We start from the raw sequence: 16,579 nt of genomic DNA, 5'->3' as shown, positions 1-16,579 counted from the left end.
TAAATAATAGGACTCAGACTGAGTCTCCTCCAACCCCCATCTCATACAAACACACACGCACGCTCCCTCCTGTCTCTTCCTACCTCCCTCCCTCCTTTCACTCTCTCTCTCCCTGGGGTACCAGAACATCAGCTGAGCCGTGAAATAAAACAACTGCTCACACAATTTCCTAAAAGAGATGAAATGCCAGAACAAACTCGTAGAAAGAGGGAGAACCGAGCTTGTATCTAGTGTAGATTGACCTGACGGCAGATCATCAGAACAAGCTCTTATTACATTTTTTTTTTTTAAATCTAATGCACTGTAAACTCTTGGTTACTGAGACAGAACACTCCGCACAAGTGGCAGGAATTCCTTTTAACATGGGAGATGCTTAGATCGGCACATTATCCATCTCGGAGAGTGCTGTACGGTGCCATCTTGGCCAAAGGTTTTCAGAGTAGGGAAAAGGGATTCCATCAGTGTTTTGCCGTTATTGTTATCTGCACAAAAATGAAGTAGAGACAATGACACAAAGAAGACGCCAGGAACAGCAAGGGTGGAAAAGAGGTTCGGTAGAATGTTTGACTGGCTTAGGTAGTAATGGGTTCGTTTTTCATTGCATTCAACCTGCACAGACTTTGCCAATGTTGGGTTTCTGCATGAACAGTAAGCTTCCGACTGTGGATTATCAGTACCGGTTCAGTCTTTGTAATGTAGGCTGAAATTGTAACTGAACGCTATATAACATGAAACTCAGTTTCAGGCAAAGATTAAAAAATAGCAAATAATGGCATTGAGGTGTTCTGGAGAAATAATAAAACTATACGTTAAGCGGTTAAGGTTATTAGTGTTAGAATAAGGGCTAGGTTTTCTTTAAACTAAGGGTTACACTGGAACATACTTGGTCCAGTCTACCTGAGATTGGTAGCAATTGCTATATGTGGCTACTGTGGTTAATTCAGCCCCTACTCTGTTATTGTCCTGTGCAATGGAGTGCTGTGGAGATGGTCTGATACTCTCTCCCCAGCTCCTGCCTCAATATACAAAAATATCAGCTTGTCTTGGGGAACTTAACTTCAACCAGCTCCAGGCAGGTCAAACCATGTTGCCTGACGCTGCACTGAGATCAGGGTACCCCCACATTTCACGGAGTTATGCATGTATGTGTTTTAATTTGCTCATTATGCAGTACAGGATTTGAAAATTAATATGCTCTTTGAAAAAGAAAAATATATATATATGTATAGGTGGAAAATGTAAGCCATTTTAGCTCTATTATAATTAGCATTTATATAGCGTTCACATATTATGCAGCACTTTGCAATGATATAAACGTGATATTAGATATGAAGAAGGCCCTGCTCAAATGAGCTTCCAATCTATGATGATTTGAGTGAGGCTGATATATATCATTAGGTTGTGCAAATCACAGTAGCATATCTCTGCTGGGCCGGGTAAGTTCATGGAATTAAACAGGCAAATGCTAAAATGTGAAAACCAGTTGTCTTTCAGCCCTATTTACTCCACGTAGAAGAAGAAGTAAGCTACTTCCATTTTGCAAGATTTTTGAATTGCGTTGAGGTTTTACGTCTTGTGGTAAAATGATTGTGCGTCTCGGCAGCCATTTTAATAAGATTCACTCCTGAATGAAAATAATGTTGCGATAGGGGAAGCAGCAATAGAATAAAGCAAACATTGAATGAACTGACATTGAGGAGCTGGTAGATGGAAGCGACCAACATTTTGATAGTCCTCTCAGAAGATATGATGGATGGGTGGGGCTGATGGGTGTTAAAGGTTGCCTGGGATTTAATGGATGTGTATAGATGGCTTGATGGATGGATGATATTATTGGTGTGGATGGATGTTTGAAAGTAATGGATTTGGATGGATGGCTGTGGGTAAAAGGTACGGCTTCATGGCTAGGAGTCATGTTGAGGAACTGTATGTTCATCTATATCTGCTTTCTCCTCCAACTCCTCTGTTGAAGATGTTGCTGGATAATATCACTAGTAACAACACCAGTGTCCAACATGTGTGCTGCTACTGATATTTTTTTTTTTACTTTTGAGGCCTATGCTCAGTATGTGCACTCTGTTCACCAATGACACCAGCTCCGAGCTGTAGGAGATTATACATGGTGGAATTACTCAACTTTTGCTCAATTTTATTTTCGAGCAAATATATTCTCTGATGGCATACTTGGTTTTCAGAAGTGAAGCTCACTGTTTTCAATCTGAGCAAGAAATCGTGGTCATTTTTTTTTTACTGAAAAACACAGAATTGAAATACCTACAAGATATAAATACCATTTTCGAGTAAAAAACACTTACCTGATTTTTGCTAAAATTGTGTTTTTTGCTAATTGATTTATATTGGGCTGTCTGTTTACTATAAAGTGCTAGACCAGTCCTGAGCAGGCTGCCATCAGACATTTTGGGACCACTTACATAGCTTAAGGCCTGGGGCCCACCCCAAGGCAGCACACTGGGCCGACCCAGAGGCCACCTACAGGGCCTGTCCCCCAATCCACCGCCATCTTAAAGGCACTTAGAGCTGTGGTAGGGGATGTAGTGTGTGTTTATAAGGGATATATTGTGTGTTTAGGAAATGTAGTGTATGTGTATAGGTAATGCAATGTATGTAGGGGATGTATTTTGTATACTGGATGCACTGTGTTTGTGTGTGTGTGTAAGGGATGCAGTTTGTATAGTGGATAAAGTGTGTACTGTAAGAGATGTAGTGCGTATATAGTGGTTGCAGTATGTAGATTGTAAGCTAGTTTGGGCAGTGCCCTCTTCCCTTACTATTCATGCATGTTATACATGTTCCGCTAGAATTGAATGCCTGTTTTGTTTCTTGTTGTACAGCGCTGTGGAATATGTTAGCGCTATATAAACATTGTAATTGTTTGTGCAAGGGATGCAGTGTGTATGTATAAAAGATGCAGTGTGAGAGTGTGTAGTGGATACAATAGATACTGTGTGTGTGTGTGTGTGTGTAAGGGATGTAGTGTGTGTGTAAAGTATGCAGTGTCTGTGTCATGGATGCAGTGTGTGTATGGAGGATGAAATTTGCGTGTGTGTCTATCTTTGTGAGGTGGGATAGAGACTGTTATCTGTGGGCAGTGATGGGAGATATATTTAGTTTTGTGTCCTTAAGTTGTGATTTCCCCCTATCCCTGCCTCTTACTTGTGCCAGGGAGAGGGGAAACACATTTCCTGGTGGTCCTGTGAGTCCTGTTGGCACTTTGCCTGCTGCCCAGGCAAGCCAGAGTGCAGTATTGGAGCGTGTCCGGGCAACACTCTGATAGCCGGGCTAGGGAGAGAGGAAGGGCCCAGCGGGGGAGTATACAGACATCCTACCAGGCTCGCTCTCTAAGCAGGGAAGAATGCAATGGCGTGGAGAGGGAGGTCTTTGATCTCCCTTCCTCGCAGCTCTACAGAAATACTTATGCACCTTTATAGTATGGGGGCCAGGCCCAGTCCCCTTACAGGGGTGTTGCCTGCACTCTCTTAATGATGGCCCTCATCTTCATATACTCCCCACGCAGTCCGGGCTTCCCAGGACCACTGGGCCTGTGACAACTGCCCTGATGGTGGCCCTGGCAGTGAGAAAAGGTAGTTCTTAAAAGTACACCTGCCACAATGCTTTGTCAGCCTTAACGCATCCTGTCAGCTGTAGTTGTGGACCTTTGGACACCCATGTGTGTGGAAGCAGTGTCAGCATGAGACTGTTGTATGATTTAACAACCACACATACACTATGTCCAAAACCAAGCATAAAGCTTCACACCACTGTACACTACAACAGTGGAAATCTGGAATAATGAACAACACCTTTCCGGGCTCTCTGACAGAATTTTCTGTCTACTGGATATTGCCATATTGTTTGGCTGAGGAAGAAAAATGGAAATGACGTGGCCTGCTTGGTTTCGGCTAGGCAGGTAGTAATAATGAAAGGACATTTTAACACTAAGGAACAAATGACATTCAGGATAAATTTGTGGCAGCAATTTGAGAAGCTTCTTCCTGGTTTCCACATAATATCACCTTGTACCCAATATTAGGCCTAGAAATGCTTGCTGAATTTATTGTGAAGGAACTAGGCTATATTGGACAAAGCCGTCCGATATCTTTGGGATGAGTTGGAATGCAAGATTGGCCTAGTCACCCAGCATCACTGTCAAACCTTTTGTGTATAAGCTGTGCAAATCCTTGCAGCACTGTTCCAGCGTCTTGTGGAATTCATATTCACACATATATTTTTCGGCAAACGACGTGCAGGGTACATTGACTCTTTTAAATCTCCCAAAATTGCTGATCGCTGTGAGATCCCGCTCTTTTGAGACAGTCTAGTCATCCTCATCTTGGGGTTGCCTCATTCATGTATGCAATGGCTTTGGAACCGTGCCAAAGAAAATGGATGTATTTTCAGAAAAAATTAAGTGTTGGTGATATTAATGAGTACCTTCCTATTACCTTGGTAGCATTGCATTGTGACAGTCCCTGAGATGTACGTGTATTGTACTATTGCTGGAATGCGTCACTAGTGAAGGAGTCCAACAATAGTGTTTAATTCCAAGACCATTGGATCTCTCTGGCAACCAATAACAGTGATCGCGTGCCCTAGCTGGTAGCTAAGGCAATGTAATCAGAGTGATTAGTGAGAGGTATTGTTAGGGTAAGTTAGGATGATGGAAGCCATGTTGTGCATATGCTTGGAATTAGTCCTATGAAAGCTTAAAGGGATACTCCAGGCACCATGACAACTTCATCAGAATTAAGTTATTATGGTGCGAGGAAGTCCCTGGGCAATGTCTTACCTGTTAACAAGTGGTTAAACCACAAAGTGCTGAATCTGGTGCCCGATCACTCTACCCAGCAATTTACGCTGTGATCCGAGATTTGGATCAGGAAGCTTCGGACTTGGAGCTGCTGTTAGGATGAGAGCTTCAACTTGAGAAACATATTGCAGAAATAGCTGTGCAGAGCGATCATGTGTCAGATTAAACAAAATGAGGTAAACTGGTGCCCGGGAACCTCCTCGCACCACTACAACCTCATTGCGAGTGTTTATTTAAAAGTTATTTAACCCCTTAAGGACACATGACGTGTGTGACACGTCATGATTCCCTTTTATTCCAGAAGTTTGGTCCTTAAGGGGTTAAAGCTCTATGTTCAGTCTAGTGATATATTTATGAAAAAGCCGGGTTCTTAGTTATGGAGACATGAGCACCTAAGTTGAGCATTTAAATACTCCATGTACTGTGAGTGACATCCTAGTGGGGACTATTGGCACGGGGCATTTTATTTTACAGAAAACACTATTATATTTTGTCTTATTTATTAAAGAACACACATATATGGAATACAACTGTATACATTTTGTTAAAATTATTTATGCATTTTCTTACTAATTTTGCTTGTTTTTTGGTATTTTCATATTTAAAGTCCTTGCACCCAGAAGCGAATTGGTGAATTGACTTTGATGTTTGTTAATTTAGATTGATGCGTTTTGTTTTTTTAAAATTTGTTCACTATATAAAAAACAATGAATTATAATACACCGTAAAATACATACAATGTAGTAGGTGGATCACACTTCTAGAATAAATCTGTAATATATAAAAAATAATATAGTGTAATACGTCAATACAATTGTATAAATCAAGATGAGAGTCAGGTACTCACAAGCCTAGAGCCAAATTTCAACATATGGCTCTCATGGATGGCGCTGTGGGACTTTTTAGGATGTCCCTCTCCTATTCCCAGATCACCTTTTGGTTGCTCCGGCTGAATACAAATCCAGGTTCCACAACTTGAATTGGATCTTTCAGGAGAAAACTTTATTGCTCCCCAATGTGGAGTAAAAGTGATAAAAATAAAGTGCAGATAAGAACAAATAAAAAATGATATTACTATATCAATATGACTTAAAGTCAGTCCTGCCAGTTGGCAAATAAGTGTCCAAAGTGTCCGAAACGCGTTTCGCCCCGTACCAGGGGCTTTTTCAATCGGTATATGGGCTTCGTTCTCTGTTTGGCGTCTTCTTAATCTCCTTGTGACTTTTACTTCCGGGTTCCGGCACTGGTACGGGGCGAAACGCGTTTCGGACACTTTGGACACTTATTTGCCAACTGGCAGGACTGACTTTAAGGAGGGAAAACAGTACACCTCTCTGAACAGTGTCTGGGAGGCTGTGGTTGCTGCTGCACGCAATGTTGATGGTGAACAGATCAAAACACTGACAGAATCCATGGATGGCAGGCTTTTGAGTGTCCTTGCAAAGAAAGGTGGCTATATTGGTCATTGATTTGTTTTTGTTATGTTTTTGAATGTCAGAAATGTATATTTGTGAATGTTGAGATGTTATATTGGTTTCACTGGTAAAAATAAATAATTGAAATGGGTATATATTTGTTTTTTGTTAAGTTGCCTAATAATTATGCACAGTAATAGTCACCTGCACACACAGATATCCCCCTAAAATAGCTAAAACTAAAAACAAACTAAAAACAAACTAAAAACTACTTCCAAAAATATTCAGCTTTGATATTAATGAGTTTTTTGGGTTCATTGAGAACATGGTTGTTGTTCAATAATAAAATTAATCCTCAAAAATACAACTTGCCTAATAATTCTGCACTCCCTGTATACTTGTGTTTCACTTACTATAATACACCGTAGGCTCAAAGTTATTAACACACCTGTCTCTGAGACACTTCCTGAATATTTAATTACATTCGTAATCCCCGTAAAAGAAACCTCTATAAAGGACTTATCTGACTTGAAGAGGTTCTCTAAATTTCTAATTATATATCACTAATAGATTTTTCTGTAAAAATGTATCATGTTGCTTGTAATGGACTGTAGTTCTACAAACAAAAGTTGAGTCACAAGATCTCGAGAGGCTTTATATATTTTCACTTGAAGGCGCTATAGCTAATACTTAGAAGAACTGACTGAGCATAAAGTATTAGATTTTTGCTTGGGCATCCGAGTTCGCACGTATCAGAATAACAATCACGTCCAACTGTTCTAAATTCTGTGCTCATTTGAAGATTTCTGAAAATATCTGCCACTGCGTACAGTTCCTGTAACAAAATGGAAATCATCCAATCCTTTAAATATTTAGGCAGGCTATAAAAACCAGTGTATCCAATCTATAAAGATGTACAAGAAAATGCCTCAGCATGACCACATTTTATGAATAGTGCTTGATTTCAATGTGCTAAAATACTGGCACAATTAATGAGGCACTATTTATTGATTTGATGTGTGCTGAGACTATTGTTTTATGTATGTTTGGTTTGTTGAACATGGCTCTTATATGCGTGTGATAGGGCGTTATCATACATGGGAACATTCTAAATTAGCGGAACTTCAAATCCTGCAAAACAAAAGGTGGTATTGCCTGCTAATAATGTCCATAGTCATTGCAAAAATATGGAAAAAAACCTGCTTAAAATTTTAAAATATGACTTTTATTAAAAAAAAAAAAAAAAAAAAAGGTTAAAAGCGGTGATATACAGCATTGCTCACACCTCCAATAAAGTGTTGAATTAAATTACAGTATCCCCACACAATCAACCCATCATGATAAATGGCACTTAATCATAGGCACAACGAGACTGAGATACTGCCTGGAAATTTAAACCTACGTGCTAACAGTCCATTGGTGGGATAAATTAACCCTGTCAACTTGAAATTCTTACAAACGTAATCCCTTAATTGAATATTATTATATTTTCATGTACTAGATTTCTAATATCTGTCCCCATGAAAACCCTTACTTTTAAGGATAGAGAAACATTATTATTTGTTTGTTACTCTAACTGTGCTATAGGCAACTTTTATGAACGGGAGTAAGTTATCACATGATAACAGGTACAGCCTGAAATCAGTGATATTTTTGGCGGCAAATTTCAATTTAGTTTTAGTCATAGACTTTTGACTAAAAAGCCATTTTAATTTTAGTCGTATTTTAGTCATCTAAATTGTTTAACAAGGAAAGGTTAAAGGATCTTAACATGTATAGCTTGGAGGAAAGACAAGACAGGGGGGATGTGATAGAAACATTTAAATACATAAAGGGAATCAACACAGTAAAGGAGGAAACTATATTTAAAAGAAGAAAAACTACCACAACAAGAGGACATAGTCTTAAATTAGAGGGGCAAAGGTTTAAAAATAATATCAGGAAGCATTACTTTACTGAGAGGGTAGTGAATGCATGGAATAGCCTTCCAGCTGAAGTGGTAGAGGTTAACACAGTAAAGGAGTTTAAGCATGCGTGGGATAGGCATAAGGCTATCCTAACTATAAGATAAGGCCAGGGACTAATGAAAGTATTTAGAAAATTGGGCAGACTAGATGGGCCGAATGGTTCTTATCTGCCGTCACATTCTATGTTTCTATGTTTTAGTTTTAGTCAACCAAATCTCCAGTAGTTTTTAATTGACACGATTTAGACATATGATAACATTAGTATGGCATCAAGAACATTAATACGTAAGCCTACACGTCAGATCGATAAACGTTAAATACTTGTAGGTATGAGGGATAGCATGTGGATGTGGGGATTTCAGATGACAAAAAACACTGGGTCACGTTCCACTATCAAAGTTTCGGTTAACCCCTGTGAGGGAAGAGGACTGACTCTTGCAAGGGCAAGATTAAAACGAAGGAGTACATTACAAGAGTAAATGATAGTAGCTTATGTCTTACACAGAAGTATGTTGTGCTATAGGATAAACTGGGCGTGGGCCTGTAGGAAAAATGATGAAGTAAATGAAAAGGAATATGTTGCCCGGGAACTTGTTATATAATGCTGTTATGTGTACATGTGGTGGTGCCAAGAACGGATTAGCCAATGCCCGCGTGTGGGAGACATACACAAGGGTTGCGTGTGGGTCTCAGTAGGCTGGTGCCGGGGGCTCAAGTAGTGACAGCTGCGTAAGCCTCTAGTGTAGGCCCCTGTGGTACAAACGGTGTAATGGCCAACAGGTCCCAGCCATGAGGGTTGGTAGCAGGCCTCGGTCGAGGCATCGTTAAGGAGTCCTGTAGGAGACCAAGTGTGATCAGAAGAGCCTTCGCCTCCTATAGATCCCTGATGGGGTATGAGGCTTATCTGTGGAGCACTAGTAGCGTGTGCATCTTGCGCTACCGGTATTGCATGTAGTGCTTGCGGAGGAAAGAGGTGAGTGGTTGGAGTGACCTCCGCCATGCCATGGTCCCCCTTGAGTTAGGGTCATGCCTTCGAAGGTGTATGGTGTGCGGCCCCGAGTAGCATCCATCATCATTGCTTTAGCACTTCCATTCTGGAACCCTTTACGAACAGGTCTCTGGAGGCATTGGTTGGTGCTTTAGCCGGTTTGGGAATCTGCCAGTAGATCTTGCCTTTGTGACTGGGGATGAGTCCGGCTGAGGTTAGGTCGACAAGTAAAATGGGTAAGTATGAGTCCTCTGGTCCTATAGTCAGGTCGTCGGACAGATCAGAGCCTTCATCCAGGTAGGAGGCCAACTTGGGCTCAATAGGGCCATGTGCCTACCGCCACTGATCCCTTATGCTCATTCTCTGTCTAGGCCTCTCCAGCTTTTGTTTTTTAAGTTTTCTGCACATCATGCTTCAGCCTGTCGAAGGGTCTGGATATTATTCAAAATGAATGTGCAGAAGTGGATATAAGTTTGATAATTTGTCTTTGTAGTACGGAGCACGCCGAGGTTGGGACCGTTTAGTTAGGCTGTCAGGCTCCGCCCCCTCAGTCACAGTCTTTTGACTAAATAGTCATTTTAGTTTTACTCATCTGAATTGTTTTAGTTTTAGTCTAGTTTTAGTCAACTAAATCTCAAAAAGCTTAGTCGACTAAAATCTGAGTAAATTGTTAGTCGACAAAATTAACAGTGCCTGAAACTCTACGGAGTTAAACAGCTTATTCCCCCGACCAAAGACCTGATTTGTCCTTCAGCTTCAAAATCTTATTAAAAACACTGGGATTTTTTGTTAGAGGCTGTATAAACTACGAGAAATCATATTTTAAAACGCAGTGATATTTGGGCTTTAAATAAATTATTGAAGGATTGGGGAAATCAGCTGCCTTAAGTGAAATGATATGCTTTAAATTGGGACTAACTAATATGTACTGTTCTTATACAAACAGAAATATAGAACAGATGGGGCCCTAGGGCAAGAGACTCACAAGGGGACACTTTCTCCAATGTATTAACATATATTTACTCATTAAAAAAAAAAAAATCACAAACTGGCATGTTGATAAACAAAGCACAGTCTTCTATGAATTAATATATGGTAGGCCTCCTGGTGGCCTTGATAGGTATGGCTACTTGAAAAAAATTAGAGTTGAGCAATATGGCTACTAACACGTTTGCACGTTTGTTCAATCATTTATGCATAAAAATAAGAGCAGAAATGTCTTCCTATTAAGACATGTAAAATACAACTGCCTCTTGAATCTTAAAGACTCTACAAAAAAAAATGCAAAATAAGTTAAAGGGAAACTTCAGACCCCCTTTAGCTTGCTCAAGGGCTTTAGGTGTGAATAGTATATTCTCTTTTTAAAAAAAAGTTTTTTGCAAAAAGTACAGATTTCAATAGAATTTGGCACTTATATAAATTAACCTTGTAACACCTCCTTGCTGTCAATCAGACAACTATCCTGTTACTTCCTGGTTCGGTTAGCTTAGTGGAGCTAAACTCAAGAGGCAGTCATTGCTCAGAGCACCTGCCTTGCAAAGACTTGTCATTGAGCGGCATTGGGAATTCTGTGATTGCACAGTCACAGAAAGTCTGGGCAGGGTTAGAAGGGGAGGGCTTGCAAAGGCAGCAAACAAGATATCTGCAGCTTTTCTGCAAGCTGTTTTTAGATATACCCCCAGTGACAAAATGCATAATTAAGTACATTTAGATGATCTTAAATATTATATGTTCATTTATAGTAGAAATATTGATTGGTGAGGGTTACACATCAGATTTAAAAAAATAGTGCTTACCGGTATATAATAATCTGAAAATATTTTCTTTTGACACAGAAACATTAGGTGTGAGAATGGGATTACGAGATTACATCTTGTTTGATGTCATGTATATAGTTCTTTTAGAAATTATTGAAAACAAAAACATTTACTGATCAGTGGTCCATCAAAATAGAATTTAGCCTAGAACACCATAATGTTTCTACAATGCACCATCTTTATTTATTGAGCCTCTGTCACCCATGCCCTTGCATAGACCTCAATGCTGTATTTCGCGCATGTGCCGATGGCAGTGTCCACAAGGGACAGGTTCGGATAAGTAAAATTTACCTTTACCTGCCCCCCACCACAATGGAACCCCTAGCAGCAATGTCACCATTTGGGTCTTTGCAAATGATGCAAAGCCCCCAGACGGTGACAATGCCGCTTTAACTATAAATCTATTTATCCATCTACATATGTGTGTACCTTGAGAAAGATCCGAACGGGTCGAAACATCGGCTATTTTTTTAATGCTATACCTATTGGAATAAACTACCCCTTTTTTCATCTACCAAGTCCTTGGAGTGCATCTCTTTATTTCTGTTTATATATATAAATATATATATATATTCTTACATCTTAACAAGCTGAAATACTCTGCCCATGGGTGTTTGCATAGAATGAGCTGGCATTTTTTTGAGAATACCGAAATGCCATCAAAATTAGAAAGGAATGGATGAAAGATCAGCATGTATCTGCAGTGACACATACATTAAATACGGTTCATCAACCCTTCATTCACAACCTTCTTTCCCCCACTCCATCGCTCCTCCCCTCCCCTACGCTTTATAGCAAGCCCACGGCTTCAATAAACAATGTGCTGCAAGGTGGTGCCACATCAGTCTTCATCTGAGCAAGTCTTTTTGCATTGCAAAGCTTAACCAGCTCTGAGCACACCCTGGACCGGAGCAGAGCACAGACTACTACTGCTTGTGATAAAGGGTTAACAAGTAAAATTCCAATTGAAATGTTTTTCTGTTTTAACATCTAAGATAATACAGAAATCTACAAGCTGACCGTTTCTTTTTCAAAGTGGGCATTTCATTTTTTTCTGTAGCTCATCATACAAATAAATGTGCCCGTAACCAATACCGTATGACTTTGAAATCAATGTGCTTATTTAATTAGGTGGGCAAGTGACATGTTCTCTGAAACTATTGTGGAATGAGGCAAAATTGCACGAGTGTTCTTGTTTCCTATATTGGTCAAAGTAAATACAAAAATCAGGATAGCCACTGTGGGCCAATGAGCTATTCTATTGCCTAGAGCTGCATTTATATCACTAATGAACTATGTTACAATGCATTAGATTCATGATTACGCAACAGGCAACAACAATAGAGCCGACGGCTGTATGTGAATTAAAGGACGGTCATATAACGTGGCTGACAATTTGTATTTGAAAGTAAAAAAAATTCTTCAAGCTTGCGTATTGTTGCACCCTATGTCGAGCTGTTATATATATATATATATATTTCCAAATAATGATGAAAATAACTGCTGCATTAAATCACTTGAAAAATAGGATTGTGATAATTATGGAGAATCACACGTGTCACAATAAGGCTATAGGTGGCAGCCATATCGTTTTAAGTGACCCATTGTTTGGCAATATTATAACGTGTAACCACTTGTGTTACAAATGTGAGGCTTGCTAGATCTGAAAAGGTGGGTCTGTTAGATTGTTTGGATGTCATGTGAATAGGTTACAAGTGTTCTGAAACTGGTAGGCAGAATGAAACAAAAATGTTTTTTGCGTGCCCTATGATATTTGCTAAAATCCAGTTGATGCAAAACCAAAACAAAAAAGGAAGTTGAAAGCTAATAATATTCTTATGGTTATCCTCTAACGTGTGAATTGACAGGAACTTTGGCTATTTTAGAATAAAGCGTAAAATTAACTCGGAATTCACTTTGAATTCACTTGACAATTCACTGTAACTGTAAAAACCCTTTAAACCACATAGAATTTAAACCACATTATATTTGATGTGTGTCATTATTGAAATATGTGTATTTCTGGGTGTAGTGAGATTTGTGTAGTGTGAGAATGTATGTATTTCTATGTATGGTGTGTGAATGCTGTTAATATATAGAGACATATGAATGTTTCTATATAAGGCATACGAATGTTACACACTCAAAAGTGTCTATTCACCTCCAGGCAACTCAATTTACATACAATATGAGAGGCCTATTCACCTGAACTAAATTGATTCACATGGAGTATGAGGGTGGCCATAGTCCCAAAACCATTTAAATACAATATTTTGCTTTCCTTCTGCCTTCAGTCATTTTACATGTTCGTAATTAAGTGCTCTGCCCCAAGCTTTGATCCATCATACATTAAAAATATAAAACAACAAAATTTAAAAATAATTAAATGAGACGAATTTAAAAAAACAACAAAAAACTGTACTATCCCTGGCGATATTTAGGATAGTTGGCAAGTATAGGCTTTAGTTACTTAACCTAGGTTTTGAAAGGTCCAAAGGCTTGTATGTAGATATTGTCAATTATGTTTGTATTTAGTTTAAATCAAATGGTTTATTTTTAAAGGTTATCCCCCCTCAAAAAAAGACTGCAGCCTTTCTATAGTTTAAGTACGTACGTCTTTCTTTTAACGTCAATAACCCTTCCCTTAACCCCTTAAGGACCAAACTTCTGGAATAAAAGGGAATCATGACATGTCACACATGTCATGTGTCCTTAAGGGGTTAAACATGACAGTTATTGGCGGCTGTTTTTGCCTCGGTGCCATGATGGTTAGTGACATGTGGCTGGGATTGTCTGCTCATGCAATTCTGCAGTCTAGAAAGACAAGGGAGTTGTGGGTGTGATCTCTTCATTACAAATTCGAACAGCGAGAGACTACGGCCAGTCTGGCTAGAGCTACACCATAAAAACCTGAATTTAGTATCCCAATACTTTCAATAATCTGGAATAATCTGCAATATATAAACAGGCTCCAAGAATGTAAAATAATTAATATAGCAAAGAGAGGTGTGAGGTCTTAATATATCAAGTGATAATAATAATACTATCAAAAGGGACAGATTGTCTTTTAGAATACCATACTGCATGAATGCTGATATTTATCCTCAAAATGAATGGGGAAACATTTACGTTTCTGGATTGCAACTCCCGATAGTCTCAGTAGCCTTTTAACCCTAACCCTATCTATATCCTGAATACAGTGACTGTGGCCTAAAAAATATCCTGATTTGTTTTTTCACTTGATTGTTCCATAATTGTGTTGTTTAGCTAAATTCAAAAGTACATAATTTATAAACAAGATGAAGGTTTATATCAGAGATGGCTAATGGTCAATGTTTTTTTTTTTTTTTTTTTACCTTTAGCAATTAATTATGTAGTATGGGAAAATAGTACCATCCATGGATCCTGGAGACATCATAAAAAAAACACAAAACAAACTTTAATCCTCAATCTTGGACATCCATGCCCTGGTCTGCCTCAGATTGGTGGGAGTATCTACTATTTGCAAAAATAGAATGGTGGCAAAATGCGTGATGTAAATTAGGTATGGTTCCCATATTTAAAAATAGGAACAAAGTGTTAGCCAGGAAATGGCAGACCTGTGGAGAGGGATATCATTTGAAGGTTTATGAAGTTATTTGAGATAAAAAATAATATAAAGATGATGCAGACACTCCAGGATTAATAAAAAAAAAAAAAAAACATTTTTATTTTCGATATAGTTAAAAACTAAAAAATTCAAATAATGTGTTAATTGGGGGAAGATCCTTATGAACAACCGAAGGACTGAAAATGTTAATTCCTTAATAGACTATATGCAGCTATTTGAATCTATTTGAATAATTATTACTTTACATGTGAAAACCAACAGTAAAAAAGATAACATACCTTACATTAAGAAGAAAATAAAATCTAAGAAAATCGGTGCATGTAACACCGTAGTACGTCAAAAAGAAAGGAAAAAATAAAATATTAAAAATGGCAGTAGTGTTTAAAGAAACACAATATACGTAACAGCAAATCCAAACAAATAATGTGCAATAGAAAAATATACACTTAGTCCTCCGTGTTGGATTATGCCACATATTTATTTTTTATGTACGCATATAATGATAGAGACATCATACTTCTACTTGAGAGAAGCTGGCCATTGTTTTGTTTGTAAAGGCAGGATGGTGACACACGTCTCTCAACCAAGACATTGGTTCTTGCGAGTGTAGGATTGCCCTGTGTTAGCAACATATCGTTTGACCAAAAGAGCGAGACAACTTTGTATAGAATGATGTCACACAGAGACTTTCTAAGGAACTGCAGTACCAATTCACAAATTTACACATTCTAATACTTCTGAATTCAAAAACTATATTCTGAAAAAGTTTGCTTCCAACACTCTGTTTTGTTTTTTTTACTTTATTTTTGCTCCAAATGGTTCCTGATGAAAGCTATTACAAAGTAGGAGACAGCGAGTTAGTTACTATTAAACATGTAGAATGTGGGCACATCTTGGAGGGAGCTACTCACCAAATCACAATCGATCGGCACTGACTAAAAAAACATATTTACCGTCAGCAAAAATAGTCCAGCCTAGACAAGCTTGGTGATTGTTTTTTTATGTAGCGTAGAGGCCAGGTTCCAAAAATGAAGATGCAGATGCAGATGCCTTGCCTTATCCACATCTTCTTCCACAGCAGAAAGCCGAGGACAGTTCCCCAGTTAGCTTACAGTGTAACAATCTGGGCATTTCATGTCTCGTTTGTTCATTGCTAATGGACAAAATATTGTTCTTATCCACCAATGCTTTTATGACTTTGTCCCCAGAAGGGTCTGTACTAACCTGGAAGTTATATGTTCCAAAATCTTTTTGGTTGAAAGTACTACCGGATAGTTCTACAACATGATTGGCTGGATCTCTTACCCACTGTCAAATTGGCATACAGTTCACACAAACATGACTGTGCACATGGTTTTCTGTTGCTATCTGATTTGTGGATAAAATCCTTTCATTTTACCAGATTCTCCTGCTTCTAACAAAGTCCATAGGATAAACGAGAATATCTGTTGGCTCCAAAATGGTTTTAAACAAGCACATGCTATGTTGATGGCTACTTTAGAGAAATGCAAGAAATATACAGATCATATCGAAAGCCAACCACATTGGTCAAAAAGCATATCTATCCTCAAACAAATCCGGGCCCAATATATATAGAACCATTCCTCATTGGCCTGTGCTCTTTTACGGTGCCCCCCGAAGGTTGTTCTGGCCAGTAGTTCTCTATATCTATATATCCATCCTCTACGCTAGTAGCACTGCCTTTTCTATCATTCCCAACTTGTAATACAGACTCTACATAGCCCTTCATCTGTTTGGTTTCAACTTGTGTTGGTATGTCTCATATATGTAGAATGTTGTTAGACTCTAAATCTTCTAGGGATTGTTGGAACCTTCCCAGAAGCAGCAGTGAGAGCAGCCAAAGTATTTCCTCTTTTCCTCCAAGATTGGTACTCTTTTAGCACGACTGGCCACTTCTGTTTTCAGGTCTCCCATGTCTTTATGGAACATAATT

The 16,579-nt window shown here is 38.7% G+C and overlaps 1 protein-coding gene across 7 annotated transcripts in view; it reads left to right on the top strand.

Annotated features, from left to right (window-relative positions):
• UNC13A (unc-13 homolog A) overlaps nucleotides 1-16,579 on the top strand; it is an 89,091-nt gene that overhangs the window by 2,498 nt on the left and 70,014 nt on the right. The gene's annotated exons all lie outside the window — the stretch shown is intronic.

The sequence above is a fragment of the Pelobates fuscus genome, chromosome 5 (assembly GCF_036172605.1).
Source record: "Pelobates fuscus isolate aPelFus1 chromosome 5, aPelFus1.pri, whole genome shotgun sequence".
Lineage (NCBI taxonomy): Eukaryota > Metazoa > Chordata > Amphibia > Anura > Pelobatidae > Pelobates > Pelobates fuscus.
Note: the sequence above shows the minus strand (reverse complement) of the source record. Positions and strands in the feature narration are given on the sequence as shown.